Here is a 19,912-nt window from a genome sequence, read left to right as displayed (position 1 = left end):
GGGAAGAAAGAGAAGCAACCTATATTAACCTTGTAGATTGTTATAGTAACCCTAGGTTAAGCTTTGTCAGTGTGCCATGTGTTACCCAGTTTACCCTAGGGCAGGGGTCGGCAACCCAAAATGTTGAAAGAGCCATATTGGACCAAAAATACAAAAACAAATCTGTCTGGAGCCGCAAAAAATCAAAAGCCATATTACATACAGATAGTGTGTCATGAGATATAAATTGAATTAAGAGGACTTAAAGGAAACTAAATGAGCTCAAATATACCTACAAATGAGGCATGATGATGCAATATGTACATATAGCTAGCCTAAATAGCATGTTGGCATCGATTAGCTTGCAGTGACCAAATATGTCTGATTAGCACCGCACACAAGTCAATAACATCAACAAAACTCACCTTTCTGCATTCATGCACAACATTATAAGTAGGGATGTCCGATAATGGCTTTTTGCCGATATCCGATATTCCGATATTGTCCAACTCTTTAATTACCGATACCGATATCAACCGATATATGCAGTCGTGGAATTAACACATTATTATGCCTAATTTGGACAACCAGGTATGGTGAAGATAAGGTACTTTTTTTTAAAAATTAGTAAAATAAGATAAATAAATTAAAAACATTTTCTTGAATAAAAAAGAAAGTACAACAATATAAAAACAGTTACATAGAAACTAGTAATTAATGACAATTCGTAAAATGAAGTGTTAAAGGTTAGTACTATTAGTGGAGCAGCAGCACGCACAATCATGTGTGCTTACGGACTGTATCCCTTGCAGACTGTATTGATATATATTGATATATGTTGTAGGAAGCAGAATATTAATAACAGAAAGAAACAACCCTTTTGTGTGAATGAGGGAGGGAGGTTTTTTGGGTTGGTGCACTAATTGTAAGTGTATCTTGTGTTTTTTATGTTGATTTAATTTAAAAAAAAAAAAAAAACGATACCGATAATAAAAAAAACGATACAGATAACTTCCGATATTACATTTTAACGCATATATCGGCCGATAATATCGGCAAGCCGATATTATCGGACATCTCTAATTATAAGTTTGGTGGACAAAATGAGACAGAAAAAGAAGTGGCATAAAACACGTCCTAGAAAGTTGGAAAAAGTTGTACATGAAAACAAACTACGGTGAGTTCAAGGACCGCAATAATTAGCAGGACAAAACGGCGTTTGCCAAATACTCGAATCAGTGAAGCATGTTTAATATAAACAGTGTGATTTATAACAATTAGGGAGGTTTGTGTCATGTTTGTCCTCCTACAGAAACCATACTAAAACAAAACAAAAAATTTTTTCCCCTCATCTTTTTCCATTTTTCATACATTTTGAAAAAGCTCCAGAGAGCCACTAGGGCGGCGCTAAAGAGCCGTGGGTTGCCGACCCCCGCCCTAGGGCAACAACGTTAATATGTGTTTGATGAAATGTGATAATGTGCATGAGTGTATGTATGTATATGTATATGTATAGTATGTGTTTATGTATGTTTGTACAGTGAATGTATATGTACAGTATGTGTATATGTATGTTTGTACAGTGAATGTGCGTGTGGCTGTACGAACTTTGAGTATGTAGGTATGTACTGTATTTGTGTATGTATGTCGGAGCGTAGGTACCTACAGTATGTATGAATAACGGTGTGTATTTGTATGTACAATATATTTGACTCCCAGTGTGTGTGGGAGCCAGAGTACGGCCCCAGCCACCCAGAGAGCCCAACCCACAAATATAGTATGTATATTATGTAGGGATGTCCGATAATGGCTTTTTGCCGATATCCGATATTCCGATATTGTCCAACTCTTTAATTACCGATACCGATATCAACCGATACCGATATCAACCGATATATGTAGTCGTGGAATTAACACATTATTATGCCTAATTTGGACAACCAGGTATGGTGAAGATAAGGTACTTTTAAAAAAAAATTATAAAATAAAATAAGATAAATAAATTAAAAAACATTTTCTTGAATAAAAAAGAAAGTAAAACAATATAAAAACAGTTACATAGAAACTAGTAATTAATGAAAATGAGTCAAATGAAGTGTTAAAGGTTAGTATTATTAGTGGAGCAGCAGCACGCACAATCATGTGTGCTTACGGACTGTATCCCTTGCAGACTGTATTGATATATATTGATATATAATGTAGGAAGCAGAATATTAATAACAGAAAGAAACAACCCTTTTGTGTGAATGAGGAGGGAGGTTTTTTGAGTTGGTGCATTAATTGTAAGTGTATCTTGTGTTTTTTATGTTGATTTAATTTAAAAAAAAACACAAAAAAAAACGATACCGATAATAAAAAAAAACGATACCGATAATTTCCGATATTACATTTTAACGCATTTATCGGCCGATAATATCGGCAGGCCGATATTATCGGACATCCCTAATATTATGTATTTACAACTATATAACAATAAAGAGCTTTTATTGTAATGAATTAGATTATGCAGGCAAGGGACCAGTAAATAAGAAGACCTGGATTCAGGAGGGCATCCACCTACTCTCACAGAGATTATTGAAAGAACATCAAAGGTTATTGAACAAGAAAATATGGAACTGAAAAACTCCTGTAACAAAGACCATAAAAGCTAGTATTTGGAGAATGATATAGATCCAGATACAACATTTTTCTCCCATATCAGTAATATATTTGTTTTTACTACACAGATAAACAATATAATAGCAACATTAAATGTGATAACAAATGGTCAATTATTCATTTCAACAGCATAAGCTTGTATGCAAATTACAACAACATGAAGCACTTTTTAGAACAATTCAACGAACCCTATCTCAGATCGCTGTCACAGAAACATGGATTGATGATTAAAAAAATAAAAAAAGAATAGATTTTGATCTGGAAGTATATTAACTAAAACCAACAGGAGGAGTAGCGCTGTTTGATGAAAAACCAGGGGCCGTACTTATCAAGCTTCTTAGAGTGCCATTTTACACTTAAGTCCTGAGAATTTGCGAAATTTAGTCCTACTCTCAAACTTAAGAATAAAAGCTTTTTATCAACGTTCTTAAGTCTAAGAATCACTCCTACTCTCCACGATATTTAAGAGACCTTCAGAGGTGTCTTAAGTGGTTAGGAGTTGCCAGCAGGGGATGGCACTGAGGCGAGAGAGACGTGCGCCAACGTTCAGGGAACGGAACAATGTTTGTTTGTTTTTTGATGACGAGCAGCTGATCAAACGGTATCGTTTAGACAGAGCGGATATTATTTTTGTCACAGATTTAATACTTTTCGATTCCTTGTTGATTTCTGCATGTGGCTGCAGTGGGCTAGTATATATAGAGCCACCCACACCAGTTTCAAATTAGTTGCCTAATTAATGAATTGGAAAGAAAATGTTATGACAGTAGCGTATGTGTGTGGCCGTGAGGTGAGTGACGTCAGTGAGTGTGTGGGCGAGAGAAGAGAGGGAGCGGTAGCGTGAGTGCCAGCGGGGACTAGTTTGTTTTGTATTATTTTGTAGTTTATTGTCAAAATATACACTCCCATTGTCCACTTAAATATTTCCAAGATATTTCTTTATTCTTAGACAACGGATTCCCTTCCGTGATTGGTCATTTCTATGGACACAGAAATGACGTCACCTAAAATTGCGTTTACGGCACATAGTAATGTCGTAATTCAGCTCTGAGTGTGACACTTAAGATTCAGTCCTACACTTCGCTGAAAGTGTGAGTAAGACGCTTGATAACTAACTTTTAAGTGCAGCTTTCAGCGAAGAATTTATTTACTCTTAAGTCAACTCTTAGCAGACTTCTTAGGAGTCATTCTAAGAAGCTTGATAAGTACGGCCCCTGAACTACAAAGAGGTGGAAAAAAAACATGTAGTTTGCTATTGATGATAGCTTAGAATGTATGACCATTGAAATATGTCATGAACAATGCAAAAACATATTCATTAGCTGTATAAATAGATCCGCTAAGTCAAGTATTGAAACATTTCAAGACTGGATCAAGGCAAATGTTATGGACATCAGTCAAAAAGTAATTTTCCTATGTAGTGACTTTAATGTTGACCTATTGAACTCTAATAATCAAAAGTCCATTCATGACGTCATTGATACAATGTGTAGCATCAGTTGATATCCTAAAATCACAAAGCCAAGCAGAATCACAGGACACTGTGCCATGCTTATTGATCATATTTTTACCAATGATTCTGATAATAATACTACAATGGTCTAATTATAACCGACACGTAAGCAAGAGACGCTTGACTCAGTTTCACCAATCAAACGCAGTTTGGCATTCAACATTATTTGCAGGCGAAGAGGAATAAGCCAGTAGTGGGATCACCCCAAAAAAATACAGTAAATATTGTACATATTACATATTGTTATGAATATATCTGTTACTACATTAAACATATTACAGCGTGCACATAACAGGTTGATGGAGGGTTGGAAAGTTGTTTTAGATGGGCTACAATGGTGACTCCCATTAACCGCATCTCTCGAGCGTTTTTTTTTTTTAATCATCTTTAAAATCCTAAAAAAAGAAAAGGCATGTGTGTTCCTGTCCATTGTGAGTAATAGGCAAAATTACAAAAAAGTGCAGTTCCCCTTTAAAATTAAAGTTAAAGTATCAATGATTGTCACACACACACTATGTGTGGCGAAATTATTCTCTGCATTTGACCCATCACCCTTGATCACCCTCTGGGAGGTGAGGGGAGCAGTGAGCAGCAGCGGTGGTTGCGCCCAGGAATCATTTTTGGTGATTTAACCCCCAATTCCAACCCTTGATGCTGAATGCCAAGCAGGGAGGTAATGGGTCCCATTTTTATAGTCTTTGGTATGACTCGGCCGGGGTTCGAACTCACAACCTACCGATCTCAGGGCGGACACTCTAACCACAAGGCCACTGAGTATGTGGAAGGTGAATTAAACGTTAACATTTCAGCAATGGAAGATTTACCGTATTTCCTTGAATAGCCGCAGGGGCGCTAATTAATTTAAAACCTCCTGTCACTCCGGCGCTTACCAGAAGCCTGCTGGATGGCCGAGCATGCGCTAATTATTTTAAAACCTCTTCTCACTCCGGCACTTACCTTATCATGAAAAGCACATTTTAAAAAAAAAAAAACCTTATTATTGTCTTACCTTTAGGTATAAATGAGTCCATGCCAGCTCATTTTGAAGAAAAGCATCGATATAGAAGTCTTCCTTATCTTTCTTCAGTTTTAAAAGTCTCTCTGTCTCGATGGAGATCTTCCTTTTAAGTATTACCTCCTGCTTCGATTGAAAGTCCAGTTTAGAAAACTGTTTTATTTTAGATATGTAATCCTCCATGGTAAAAGTCCAAGCAAACAATGGCTGTGCACTCTTGCTGCCGGTTGTCTTCTTCTGCAGTACTCTTCTGCAGTACCAGCAGTCGCAAGAAGGATCACTAGCGCCCTCTACCACCAGGAGGCGGGAGTCATTTAATGACTCATATTTGACCCGGCGGAAGTGCCAAGCATGCGCTAATTATTTTGGGAAACGAGTTTGACACGGCTGTAATTCGAGGCATGCGAATACCATATTCCCGGCGCCAATTCAAGGAAATACGGTAATTAGAAGAAAAAAAATGCTATCAAATTTGTATCTGTACAATTAACTAAAAAACATATGTGTTTGATTGATTGAGACTTTTATTAGTAGGTTGCACAGTGAAGTACATATTCCGTACAATTGACCACTAAATGGTAACACCCCAATAAGTTTTTCAACTTGTTTAAGTCGGGGTCCACTTAAATTGATTCATGATACAGATATATACTATCATATATAATATCATCATAATACAGTCATCACACAAGATAATCACATTGAATTATTTACATTATTTACAATCAGGGGTGTGGAGGGGGGGGGGGGGTAGGATATGGACATCAAGTAGTGGACATAGAGAGAGAGAGAGAGAGAGAGAGAGAGAGAGAGAGAGAGAGAGAGAGAGAGAGAGAGAGAGAGAGAGAGAGATCAGAAGGCATAAGAAAAAGTATCTGCATTTGATTGTTTACATTTGATTATTAGCAATCCGGGGAGGGTGTTAGTTTAGGGTTGTAGCTGCCTGGAGGTGAACTTTTAGTGCGGTTTTGAAGGAGGATAGAGATGCCCTTTCTTTTATACCTGTTGGGAGCGCATTCCACATTGATGTGGCATAGAAAGAGAATGAGTTAAGACCTTTGTTAGTTCGGAATCTGGGTTTAACGTGGTTAGTGGAGCTCCCCCTGGTGTTGTGGTTATGGTGGTCATTTACGTTAAGGAAGTAGTTTGACATGTACTTCGGTATCAGGGAGGTGTAGCGGATTTTATAGACTAGGCTCAGTGCAAGTTGTTTTACTCTGTCCTCCACCTTGAGCCAGCCCACTTTAGAGAAGTGGGTAGGAGTGAGGTGGGATCTGGGGTGGAGGTCTAGAAGTAATCTGACTAGCTTGTTCTGGGATGTTTGGAGTCTAGATTTGAGGGTTTTGGAGGTGCTAGGGTAGCAGGAGGTGCATGCGTAATCGAAAAAGGGTTGAACGAGAGTTCCCGCCAGAATCCTCAAGGTGCTTTTGTTGACGATTCTGGCGGGAACTCTCGTTCAACCCTTTTTCGATGTGTGTAAAACCTAAGTGGTAAAATCATGGTGATGAGGTGGCGACTTGTCCAGGGTGTACCCCGCCTTCTGCCAGAATACAGCTGGGATAGGCTCTAGCCACCCCACACCCTGAGAGGGACAAGCAGTAGAAAATGAATGGATGGATGGATGGAGCACTAACTCTCAAAACTGTGGTAGTAGTGCTATTAGTGGTACGCTGGCTCCATCTAGTGGTACTTGGGAAAAAGATAATTAAAAAAAACCCCACAATATTAGGTTTTACACATATGTTTTTTAGTTAATTATACAGATACAAATTTGATTGCACTTTTTTTTCGAATTAAATCTTCCATTGCTGAAATATTAACGTTTAATTCACCTTCATAAGCTGATGTGTGAGCCAGTATGCTAAGCTTTTGAGGTGGTACATACATGGTGTTTGAGAAGCATTGTTGGAGGATCCCTGTTGGGGTACATTAAGGTCTTCTACAATCATGTTTATTGTTATTCTGTCTCTGTGAGAATAAGAGAATATTGTGTTACCTTATTCACCAGGCAGCTCCAAACACCCTCTCCTCGCTAAAGTCTCTGGTATTTAAGCTGTAATTGGCTTCTAACGTGACTTGTGCTCGTTTTGCCGTGCCACAATTAGCTCCACAGCTACTTAAGAACCGTTGCCGGCTATTACGTTGAGCCTATTTTAGAGCTACGCCTGTCGCTATTTATGGAATTTGTGTGCCAGACGCGGCCCTGGCACATATATATATATATATATATATATATATATATATATATATATATATATATATATAATCCTCAAAAAGTTTGGGGACCCCTGCATTACATTGTGAATAAATACTACATCATGTGAGTACTATACCTATAATAAGCGGTAGAAAATGGATGGATGGATGGATGTAGATATTGTATGTGCCTAATAACATATGCTGCTTGATGTATGTTTTGGGATAACTAATGTACTGTACTTGTCAACATCTGAAAGAAGCATAACTGTCTGTCAACCAACTGCACACTGACTGTGCATAAAAAGTCGTGAATAATTCCGTTTTTTTGACCCGGGCACTGAATGCAACATTTCCATAGAAAGCTTACACGATGACGTCACGCCTTCGAGCCGCCCGCGCTGCTTCTTGCTAGTAAACAGCAGTACCTTTGGTCAGTTATTGCGTGGGCACGCGTATTATGTGGGGTGCGCGCACGCAAGTTTGTATGCGCGTCTTGATTTCCCACAATTCTCCACTCGGTCGCGTAGAAGAGGGTGGACGGCTTGACTTGGCTGGGCGGAGAAGGAGCACGGCGGCAGGCGGCAGGCGGCAGGCAGCAGCCAGCAGAGCAGCGGTGCTGTCAGGAAAACGAGCCCACGCACGGCGAAGGCAACCCGAGGACGTCTTCGCCTGGTAATCAAACCTCTACATTTAGTCTCTTTTATCTCGGCGTCACCTTAAGAGCGGTCGTCACAGTAGAAAGGCTGCTTGATAACGCTTCGTGGGTGCATGCAAGTGTTGTTTATTGGCAAAAAGACAACTTGACATGATTCTTCAACAAAGCTAGTCCGGCGTCGTGCTAACCTTGTTTTGCTAGCATAAGAGGCTATTGATTCAGGTTGGGACTATCTTCACTTCCAAGGTGAGCTAGCTTGTTATTACCACGGGGGACTAAAGTGCTAAAAACTATTCATTTCTGGTTACGAAGTGGTCTAGAAAATGACGCGACACAAGTAGTGGGTTGGAATTTGCAAGGCATTCAGCGCCTTTAGACGGCAGAGTGGGTTGCTTTTGATCTGCAGTGCGGTAGGCGTGGTCAGGCAGGGGTGACACGGCGTGGGTCCTCTCTCCCAGCATCCTCGCATCTCCTCCCGAGTGGAGGATGGCAAGATGGCTATTCTGAAGTCAGTGGACGAGCTGCTTGAGATGCACAGGGAGCTGTTGTTGCAGTTGCACTGAAGGGCAAAAAAACAACACAACTTTGTGGGCCTTGTTGTGCATTCATCTGCCTAATAAGTGTGTGCACAATGGGCTGCAACAGGCCTGGCCCTAACCAATCTGGCGCCCTAGGCAAGATTTTAGGTGGCGCCCCCCCACATCGGCAGTGAAGTGTATATACTCACAAGAAACCGAATAGCTTTGTCTTTGACCTTTTTTTTTTACTTAAAGAAAGCAAATTAACATATTATATGAGAATGTTATGTTATGATTATCTTTAACCGAATCACAGCAGTGCTCAAATTAAAAAACAGCATTCCCTCTCATGTGATATTGCTTAATTAACATTAATGATGTGCACTTTAACAACTAGGCTTACAACTATACCTAATATATAAAGGGGTGGAAAAGTGACTATTACCTGCTATTATTCTGCTCTGCTCTGCTCAGGGCAAACGTTAGCTAACCAGAAGGCAATAACAATGTAAACAAAAAACACCTGCTTAAACGATCTAATACAAATGTCCCTGACGAATGTAAGGTGGGAGTACTGTAATTACCTAATGTTACATTATTATTTTCCATAACAATTTAGCCCCCTCCACAATTTTAACCCGACGTTAAAACAGAACTAGCTATTTATTGATTAGCAATTGCCGAATCATGTAACATTAGCTTAATGCTAAAAAGCCAGGTTACTATCACATTCTGTAACAGACAAATTATTTCATGTAGGCTAACGTTACCTACCTGCTACCTCTGTCTTTTTCTCGTTTCTCCTCCTCTTCTTTTCTATTTTTTCTTCCCTGGGCACCTGACAGTTTTGGCCGTTTTGACATCTTGTGTTGATTTTTTGATGTGGTAAGAGTCATGATACGGGAAGGGAGGGGGCGCATCGTGCGGGGACATGGGGGGGGGCGTAATGTTGTAACAAATAATATTTCTATTAAATAGGCTTTACTTTGCATTTTAATTAACGTGGGATTATTTTTTGTATTTAGAAATAATAGTACCAACTTTTTTTTCTTTTTTTTTTCTCCAACATTTGTGGCACTGGCGTGGCGCCCCCTGATGGACGGCGCTCTTAGCATTTGCCTATACGGCCTATGCCACGGGCCGGCCCTGGGCTGCAATATGGAAATAGTTCATTTTCTTTTTTGTTGGACAACTTTGCTTAAACATGCACCTGGGGATAGGTTGATTGGCAACACTAAAATTGGCCCTAGTGTGTGAATGTGAGTGTGAATGTTGTCTGTCTATCTGTGTTGGGCCTGTGATGAGGTGGCGACTTGTCCAGGGTGTACCCCGCCTTCTGCCCGAATGCTGCTGAGATAGGCTCCAGCACCCCCGCGACCCCGAACGGTACAAGCGGTAGAAAATGGATGGATGGATGGAAAATGAAATCAAATGTAGGCTATAGAACAGTGGTTCTTAACCTGGGTTCGATCGAACCCTAGGGGTTCGGTGAGTCGGGCTCAGGGGTTCAGCGGAGGTCAAGAAAAACTTCTCCCTATCTGCGTATTAAGGATACGGCAACAGCAGAAGTCAGACTGATTTGCAGGTGTGTAATTTGTTGTGAGTTTATGCACTGTGTTGGTTTTGTTGTTTGAACAAGGTGAGGGTCATGCTCTGTTCATTTTGTGCACCAGTAAAAAATCATGGTAACACTTTAGTATGGGGAACATATTCACCATTATATAGTTGCTTATTAACATGCAAATTAGTAACATATTGGTCATATTGTCATTATTAAGTACTTATTAATGCCTTATTCGGCATGGCCTTATTATAACCCTAGCTCTCTAACCCTGGCCCTAACCCTCTAACCCAGGGGTCCCCAAACTTTTTGACTCGGGGCCGCATTGGGTTAAAACAATTTGGTCGGGGCCGGGCTGTATATATATATATATATATATATATATATATATATATATATATATATATATATATATATATATATATATACAGTGTTTCCCATAAACTGCCAAGATACATGTGGCGGTGGGGGCGTGGCTATGGGCGTGGTCACATGACATCATCGAGTAATTTGCATAATTTACTACAATGATATGATTTTCTCTAAAAAGGCTAAAAAAATGTATACTTACTAATTAATAATAACAGTTTTGTTTTAAACGTCCATCCATCCATTTTACAATATAATTACAACACTTTATGTACATATTTATATACAGATTTGAACAATAAGTTATTCACTGAAATATATTTATTAATTGTGGTTCTTACAAAAAATATATCTTATAAAAATATAAAAGCTAAAATGTCTCTTAAAGCTCTGCCCCTTTAATTAGTGCATACTAAATAATTTAACTTTAGCCTACTACTACAACCATATTATTTACCAGCAACATAAAGTGAAACAGAGGCAGAGGTGTCCTGCCACAGTCAGTAACAAATAAACAGAAAACAGTAGTGGTCAAATACAAATAAGGCAACAAGAGAAGTATCCTACACTTCTCTTTTGTAAAGTAAATCTGAACAGCCTATATAGGCATCTACATCAACTATATGATTTGCCTGAGAACCTGGAAAAGACAAAAACATTTTTTTATTTTTTTTAAAAATTGTTTTATTTATTTGTGGCGGACGTAATTCTTTCGTGGCGGGCCGCCACAAATAAATGAATGTGTGGGAAACACTGATATATATATATATAGCGCACTTTCCGCGCGCGCGCGTTGTCACGTTATCGATGAGAAAATGCATTTTTAGACAATATGATTTGCCTGAGCGGCTAGGAGACACTGTGAGTAGCAAGCGGTACAAAGTGGATAAGAAAAGACAGGGGGAAAAAAAGTGTTTTAATTTTAAATTTTTAAACATTTTTTTATACTTGGGACTTCCCGCGGGCCTGATTTTGGACGCTGGGGGCTGTAGTTTGGGGACCCCTGTTCTAACCCTAACCAAATAACTCTAAATTAAGTCTTTGTTACCTAGAATATGTTCCCCATACTAAAGTGTTACCAAAAACATATAACTTTGTCTTGAATTTGTAAAAAAAAAAACATTTTATTTTTCACTAAAGAAGGGTTCGGTGAATGCGCATATGAACCTGGTGGGGTTCGGTACCTCCAACAAAGTCAAGAACCACTGCTATAGAACATAATGTCATTGTTATTATGCTGACCTTGAATTGGACATTGTCACAGCAGCGAGACCTGACCACGCACGGCACGGTCGAAAACCGTTTGTGTCCTCCATACAATCGCACCTGAGTGCTACCACCTGAAGCCTACTTTAAATGATGTTACCATGGCAACCGCACCATAGCAACGGTCCTATCCCTAATGGGGACCAGTGTCAACCATCAGCATGAACAGATGCCAGCAATCATGTAGAGAAAACAAAATAAAAACAATATAAACAAAATAAGGAAATTTGGCTCCAACAAGGTGCAAATGTGCATCAAGATCCAAAACACACACAATTTAAATCGGTTGCTCTCTAACATTTTTGAATAAAGTTTAATACAGATATTCTACCAGTTTTTTTCTGGGCATCCCACTCATGTGTTTGTATATCCCTTTTTGCCTGGCATCACTCATACAATATTCAGATGTTGCCTTCAGACTTGCCAGGCACGTCAACACGGACACCATCTTGAGCAGGGGTTTAAACGTCACACCCATCAGACCAGCGTGCATCTGACTGGTACTAAAATATTAATAATTGATACACCACTGACTCATGTTAGAGATGTAACAATATTAAATGGTAAGTCATTTAAAAAATAAATAAAAAAAGGATAGAAAAACCATGATTGATAACTGCACTTTGACAAATTCGCAGACTGGCTGGCGGCAGCCCGCTAACTTAAAGGCGCTGTTTGCAACTTGCTCACAGTTAAATTTTTCAAAGCAAAAATAAAAACAAAAATACCATTGGCTAGCTTATGTTACCATTACTGGTTTAACAGAACATATCAGTATTACAACTGTCTATATTTTTCACAATTACCGAATACAATTATTGGTGTTTACGCCGGTCACTCACCCTGTCTCGTCAACTCATACGCGCAGGGAGCGCACACATACAAAAGCAGTCCAATTTGCAGTCATGTTGTTATGATAGAATATAGCTACATTCAATGATAGCTAATGCTAACTATCCAAGTCGCTATCATTAGCTAACAACATACACCCAAAGCTAATGCGTGTATACCTACTTACGTTATTACGTCCTAGAAGCAGTAAGAGGGTGGGTTATAATATAACATTGGAAAGTTAGTGCCCTCTTGACAACTGTGTAAATGTTGTAAACAGCCCCTTTAAATGCTAACATGAAAACAAGAGTCATTAATGTCTTTCCCATTAATAAGCGTTATACCCCAATCTAAACTTATAGAATCACATTATTACTGTCTGATCTACTCAGCTGTTCAATTGTGCACATTTCACTTAGAAGGCATATGACAAAGTGTTTTTACCTTGCGTTCAAGGACCACTAAACAGAGTAGGACGCCACAACATCTGCCAGAAATATTACATAATAATAATGGATTTGTATTTGTTCTAATTAACGTTAAAGTGCTACAGTACAAACCAATATTTAAAACAATTACAATACATTTTGCCATCCAAGCAGATAAAAATACAAAGACTAAAACAATATCAGTGAAGCATAAGAAACTCAAAACATGCCAAATTAGTGTTTTCTAACTGTGTATTTATTTATTTTATTTTTTCATCTATTTCAATAAAAAGGGTCCCAAAACGTATCAGTACTCTTTTACGAATGCTTGTGGCAGTGGTATACTTTGGTACACTTGTACAGTTTGAATTACTGGTTGTAAGATTACTAAATTTGTGTTTAAAATAGAATCTGATTATTATTGTGGCTTGTTTCTCGTTGTCTTTGGGCTAGTTACACACCCTACGGCTGAATCATTCCGCCTGGTGGAAACGCAAGAATAGTCTTGACAGATCTGAATGGCCACACTTAGTAAAAATGGGGCTTTATAATGTGAGCAGTGTAAAATGACATCTTCTGAGTAGTGTTTATAATCTCACAGATAAATCGAACATACGTTTGTAGGCCATCCAGCCACAGCCTTTTTAAAAATATTTTTTAATGGTATTTTGTTGCTAAGGGGCTTTTACGGCCGGTTGGACGACATTGTACTTTCTGTATGTGATATATGTGTCTTGCTGGATCAGGGCAGACAAGTGTCCTGACTGAACCCACTGAAGTATAAATTGTTTGGATATCTTCTGAAATTGTTAAAGCCGCAACCCATCTTTGCTCAGAAGTCAGATGTAGTTAGCCAAGGAATGTTGTACATGTTTTCACATTTGGAAATTAAGCTGTGGTAATTAGGGGTGTGGAATTTTTTTTATTGGAATCGTGATTGTTATTACAGTTCTGAGCTAATAAAGACCTTTTCAATAATCAATTTAAAAATATATATTTTTTAAACCATCCTTGTGCTTAATTTCTGAGTGTATTGTTTCAGTTAAGGGCCTCTGTAGTGTTTTGTTCCAGCAAGTGGAAGGCCTGGGATGAGTGAGCGATTTAGCTTAAGATGCCCATCTTCGGAAGGCAAATGTCAAGGTGCATTTTAGATTGTATAATTTCCCGGTTAAGGAGGAGCAATATAACAATTTCTCAGAGATATCAGTCTCACAGCCATTTTCATGAAGACATTTGTCACTTGATTGATATACATGACAACTGAGAGTCTTGTAAGATGACCGCTAATGTGGTGCAAGCCGGGTATAAAGAAAGGACACAGAGGACGAGCTACACAATCGCCGTCAAGAACCCAAAGACCAACTGCAGAGTTACAGCCTTCAAAATAAATGCGCTGCACACTACATCTTCTCTGCCTGTGCTAACATAATAAGGGTCTCCAAAAAATGCTTACCCAAGCTAGCAAGCTACAAAGTTAACCTCCATGTGTGTTTATTCTAAATAGTACTAAAAAAGTAGAGGAACTAGACCAGTGGTTCTTAACCTTGTTGGAGGTACTGAACCCCACCAGTTTCATATGCGCATTCACCGAACCCTTCTTTAGTTAAAAATAAAATGGTTTTTTTCAAAATCAAGACAAAGTTATATGTTCTTGGTAACACTTAAGTATGGGGAACATATTCTAAGTAACAAAGATTTAATTTAGAGTTTTTTGGACACTAGGGGAACATATTCTAAGTAACAAAGACTTATTGTAGAGTTATGTGGTTAGGGTTAGAGGCTTAGGGCCAGGGTTAGAGGGTTAGGAATAAGGCCATGCCAAATAAGGCATTAATAAGTACTTAATAGTGAATAGTTAAGAGCCAATATGTTACTAATTTGCATGTTAATAAGCAACTAATTAATGGTGGATATGTTCCCCATACTAAAGTGTTACCATGTTTTTTTACTGGTGCACAAAATGAACCGTGCATGAACATCACCTTGTTCAAAGAACAAAACCAACACAGTGCATAAACTCACAACAAATGACACACCTGCAAATCAGTCTGACTTCTGCTGTTGCCGTATCTGTAATACGCCGATAGGGAGAAGTTTTTATTTACACGATGAGTCGGATGTGTCTTGACCTCCGCCGAACCCCTGAGCCCGACTCAACGAACCCCTTGGGTTCGTTTCCATATGGAATGGGAGGAACATTCCATTTAGTGCGATATGGACTTGGTCATCTTATTAGTAGCTCACCTGCTAAAAAAATGTGTGCACCCCTGGTTTCATTTATAGAGGAACGTCGATAATCCGGAAATTAGCACTCTTTGTTACTAAAAGAGTTCTGATTGTGAATCGAGAATCTGTTTGAATCGATTCGGAATCAAATTGTCATCCGAAGAATTAGAATCGAATCGTAAGATATTGTAACTTTCACATTCCACGTGATAATGCAAAGAAAAGCATCCTGCAAAGCAGTTAGTAAGCTGCAAATACCAATAGCGAAACCTCTAAAGTCAACAAGGTAAAATATAGCTAAACCCCAATACTAACCCTTAACTCCAACTGTAATCCAAACCAATGTAAAAAGTTGTAAAAAAAGAAACACCACACACAAACTTAAGAATTTGAACTTTTATCATGCATGGTGTCACATGAGACCTCAGTGTACCTCACAAGACTCAAGTATGGCAAGCATCAAATGCTCATTCTTTGGGCTTTTTGTCATATGTATTCCAAATAAAGTTTTGTAAGCCTAAGACCAAGTATTTAATTGTTATTGGAGTTCAACACGGCAGTATTTAACACTTGTTAGAACTTTAAGAATGTTTATATATAAAAGGAAAACGGTTATATATTTTAATACCGGATGCACAAGCCAATGTAATCTTATAAAATTAAGGTTCAGCCATATGATCATGTTGACTTTACAAAGAAGAAGAATTTTTAAATTTTATAACTAAACAAATGAATACCCCAGTTCCCTCTGTTTCCCAGACAGGCCACTAAAAAGCACTTTGGGGATCTGGATCTAAATTCAAATGTCCAGACCCAGCAACATGGTTTCCTGTTACAGAAGCTGGGATTGTGCGCAGCAGCTGGCCGTCCCTCGCGGCTATGCGGGGAGAGGCGCTTCGTATACGCTCGGCATGCACAAAGTACACTGATATGTCGAAAAAACGCCAGCGATATAACCTCCGCAAGCCTCCGAGGCTTGTGAGTGTTGGGGGAAGGGGTGACCGGGACAGGCCCAGCTGTGTCGTACGTCAGCTAATTGTACTCAGCACAGATGGCTGCTCCTAATCCTCTGCATCTATGAGTGTGTGTGGACACACACAAGCCAATTTTGAACAGAGTGTGTGTGTCTGTCTCAAATGGACCTTTAAAAATTAGATTGTATCCATCTTGCCTGCAGCAGGACGCTTGGTGTCACTCATCAATTATGTTATGTGTATCCACACCCCTAGGAACTTGTCCTCTTTTTAGGGATGTGAGGACTATGATCTGCTTTGTGGGGATTATTTTGACAATTTAAGAAGTGTAATTGTTCTCCAGAGGATGGTTGCATTGAACGTGGAGACACATTTTAAGCAACGACTCTGCCTATCTACCTCAGAGATTAATTATAAAAGTTTTTAAAAAGAATAACTTGTTCTATATAATGGCTTTTCACATCTGGGAAATAAAAGCCTTACTCAATTATTGTCTGCTTCGAGGAATGTGAGGATATGAAAATGTCATATCATGGTTATTACCAAAATTATCACCGTTGTCATTATTGCATTATTGTTGAATGTGCTCAAAAGTACTTATACACACACTAAAATCTTTTGACCAAGTTGTGTGTGTGTGTGACTTATACACACACTAAAATCTTTTGACAAAGTTGTGTGTGTGTACACATTGTGAAAAAATCCACTATTTTGCATGTTTTGCATCTGATAGTGTTTTAGTATTCCCACTGGGGTGAGTTTTCCTTGCCCGTATGTGGGCTCTGTACCGAGGATGTCGTTGTGGCTTGTGCAGCCCTTTGAGACACTTGTGATTTAGGGCTATATAAATAAACATTGATTGATTGATTGAGTATTCCATCTGTTTTAATGGCTAAACTTTTATTGTTTTAAATGTTTTTTTTACTGTAGCACTTTAAATTTGAATTTCCCCCAGGGATCAATAAAGTACTTTGTATTCTATTCTATTCTAAAGTACTAGTATACTAGAAAATAAATGCTCTTTATATGCTGATTTGTGTTTCATTTTATCCATTAAAACATATCCAATTATATTTTTAATCTGCAGATTGTGCAAAATTATGGTTTTAACATCCACAAAATGCCACAATTTCAGACAGCCATTTTTAATATTACGCTCCAAATGCTTTCGGCAATTTCTGTAGATGCGGGATCTGAGGATGTCACGGAGGGAACTCTTATGCATTCTGACCATATCAAAAGCCATAATGCCGTACTGGAAACACGCAAAAATGGGAAAGATATGTGCCGTTTATCATTCACAATCCTTATGTAAGACAAGAACACATGTTTTTCTTTCTCTTTTTGTCTTTTCTTTTATCCATCCAACCATTTTCTTCCGCTTATCCGAAGTCGGGTCGCTGGGGGCAGCAGCCTACGCAGAGAAGCCCAGACTTCCCTCTCCCAGCCACTTCGTCCAGCTCCTCCCAGGGAGACATAGTCTTCCCAGCGTGTCCTGAGTCTTCCCCGTGGCCTCCTGCCTGTCAGACATGCCCTAAACACCTCCCTAGGGAGGCGTTCGCGTGGCATCCTGAGCAGATGCCTGAACCCCTCATCTGGCTCCTCTCCATGTGGAGGAGCAGCGGCTTTACTCTGAGTTCCTCCCGGATGACAGAGCTTCTCACCCTATCTCATTTCGGCCGCTTGTACCCGTGATCTTGTCCTTTCGGTTATAACCCAAAGCTCATGACCATAAGTGAGGATGGGAACGTAGATTGACCGGTAAATCGAGAGCTTTGCCTTCCGACTCAGCTCCTTCTTCACCACAACGGATCGATACAGCGTCCGCATTACTGAAGACGCCGCACCGATCCGCCTGTCGATCTCACGATCTACTCTTCCCTCACTCGTGTACAAGACTCCTAGATACTTGAACTCCTCCACTTGGGGCAAGATCTCCTCTCCAACTTGGAGATGGCACTCCACCCTTTTCTTTTAATGCATACTACATTTTAAATACATTTTTTTATATATATACTGTATATATGTCAGTTATAGGGTTGTTAACAATACACCGATGCGACAGGATATGCGGTTTGAGAAATGGACGGTTCAGCTACTTCGGTTACAGCCCTCTTAACCTACTCAGTAGCCTAGTGGTTCAAGCCCTGGCCGAGTCATACCAAAGACTATAAAAATGGGACCCATTACCTCCCTACTTGACACTCAGCATCAAGGGTTGGAATTGGGGGTTAAATCACCAAATATGATTCCCGGGCCTGGCCACCGCTGTTGCCCACTGCCCCCCTCACCTCCCAGGGGGTGAACAAGGGGATGGGTCAAATGCAGAGGATTGGTACTTTAACTTTATCAATACAATTCAGCTGTGAATCCTTAGGTTAAGGAGACACAAAAACCGGTTATCGTGCCAAACTAGAAATCAGTTGAGGTTTTTTGTCTTTAAATCGACACAAGAGCCAGGGTTGTCCGTGATAAGATTTACACGCTTGTTACATTACTTACGTAACTGGAGACGAGAATAGACGTAGACACATTAGTACACAAATTATCTTTAAAACAACACAAGAGTCACGGCTGCCCGCCAAATAATTACTCGCAAGATACTTAACGTCAACACCGGGGACCGGCTTCGTGCTGTAACATACCAAGTAATGGAGGCTCAGACATATTCCCAGTTTGTCTTTCTTTATTTCACAAAATGGAACGTTGTCGTAGAACAGGCTCAATTTCCGTGTCACGCTCTCTTAACTGGCACCATTTGAACAACCTTTCAACTCCACAACACATGTCACTTCCCATCCTGGAAGACCCGCCTCCAGTCAAGCCATTGGCTGAAACCTGTAGGCGTCTCTGACGACACTGTCTTGACTTGACTCGTGGAAAATAAATATATTTGAGGGTTTGCCTTTTTAATTTTTAAAACATCTTTGGGAATATATTTTGTTTAAAAAAATTGGAAATACTGGAAGCATGTCACATTTATAGAATGTGTTTTTTTAGTTTTTGAAGATGAATGTGCTTATGGGTGTTCTTATTTACACAGTGTTTCCCACACATTCATTTATTTGTGGCGGCCCGCCACGAAAGAACTACGTCCGCCACAAATAGATTTTTTTTTTTTTTTTTTATTTAAAAAAAAAAAAAAGTGTCCTGTCCAGCTTCTCAGGCAAATCATATAGTTGATGTAGATGCCCATATAGGCTGTTCAGATTTACTTTACAAAAGAGAAGTGTAGGATACTTCTCTTGTTGCCTTATTTGTATTTGACCACTACTGTTTTCTGTTTATTTGTTACTGACTGTGACAGGACACCTCTGCCTCTGTTTCACTTTATGTTGCTGGTAAATAATATGGTTGTAGTAGTAGGCTAAAGTTAAATGATTTAGTATGCACTAATTAAAGGGGCAGAGCTTTAAGATATATTTTAGCTTTTATATTTTATAAGATATATTTTTTGTAAGAACCACAATTAATAAATATATTTTAGTGAATAACTTATTGTTCAAATCTGTATATAAATATGTACATAAAGTGTTGTAATCATATTGTAAAATGGATGGATGGATGGACGTTTAAAACAAAACTGTTATTATTAATTAGTAAGTATACATTTTTTGAGCCTTTTTAGAGAAAATCATATTGTAGTAAATTATGCAATTTACTCGATGATGTCATGGTGACCACGCCCATATCCACGCCCCCACCGCCACAGGTATCTTG

The 19,912-nt window shown here is 39.0% G+C and overlaps 1 protein-coding gene across 19 annotated transcripts in view; it reads left to right on the top strand.

Moving 5' to 3' along the window:
• The window catches only part of LOC133631180 (protein 4.1-like), a 121,589-nt gene that overhangs the window by 21,924 nt on the left and 79,753 nt on the right, over positions 1-19,912 (top strand). For 6 of the 19 annotated variants that reach the window (XM_062023321.1, XM_062023317.1, XM_062023319.1 and 3 more), the window contains exon 1: positions 7,752-8,036. The exons of 2 other annotated variants lie outside the window; for them this stretch is intronic. The gene's annotated coding sequence lies outside the window, so the exon portion shown is untranslated. Of the gene's footprint in view, positions 1-7,746; positions 8,037-19,912 lie in introns of those variants that run through there. 11 more of the 19 variants (XM_062023324.1, XM_062023308.1, XM_062023307.1 and 8 more) reach the window with 6 other exon arrangements.

This window comes from Entelurus aequoreus, linkage group LG16 (assembly GCF_033978785.1).
Source record: "Entelurus aequoreus isolate RoL-2023_Sb linkage group LG16, RoL_Eaeq_v1.1, whole genome shotgun sequence".
Lineage (NCBI taxonomy): Eukaryota > Metazoa > Chordata > Actinopteri > Syngnathiformes > Syngnathidae > Entelurus > Entelurus aequoreus.
Note: the sequence above shows the minus strand (reverse complement) of the source record. Positions and strands in the feature narration are given on the sequence as shown.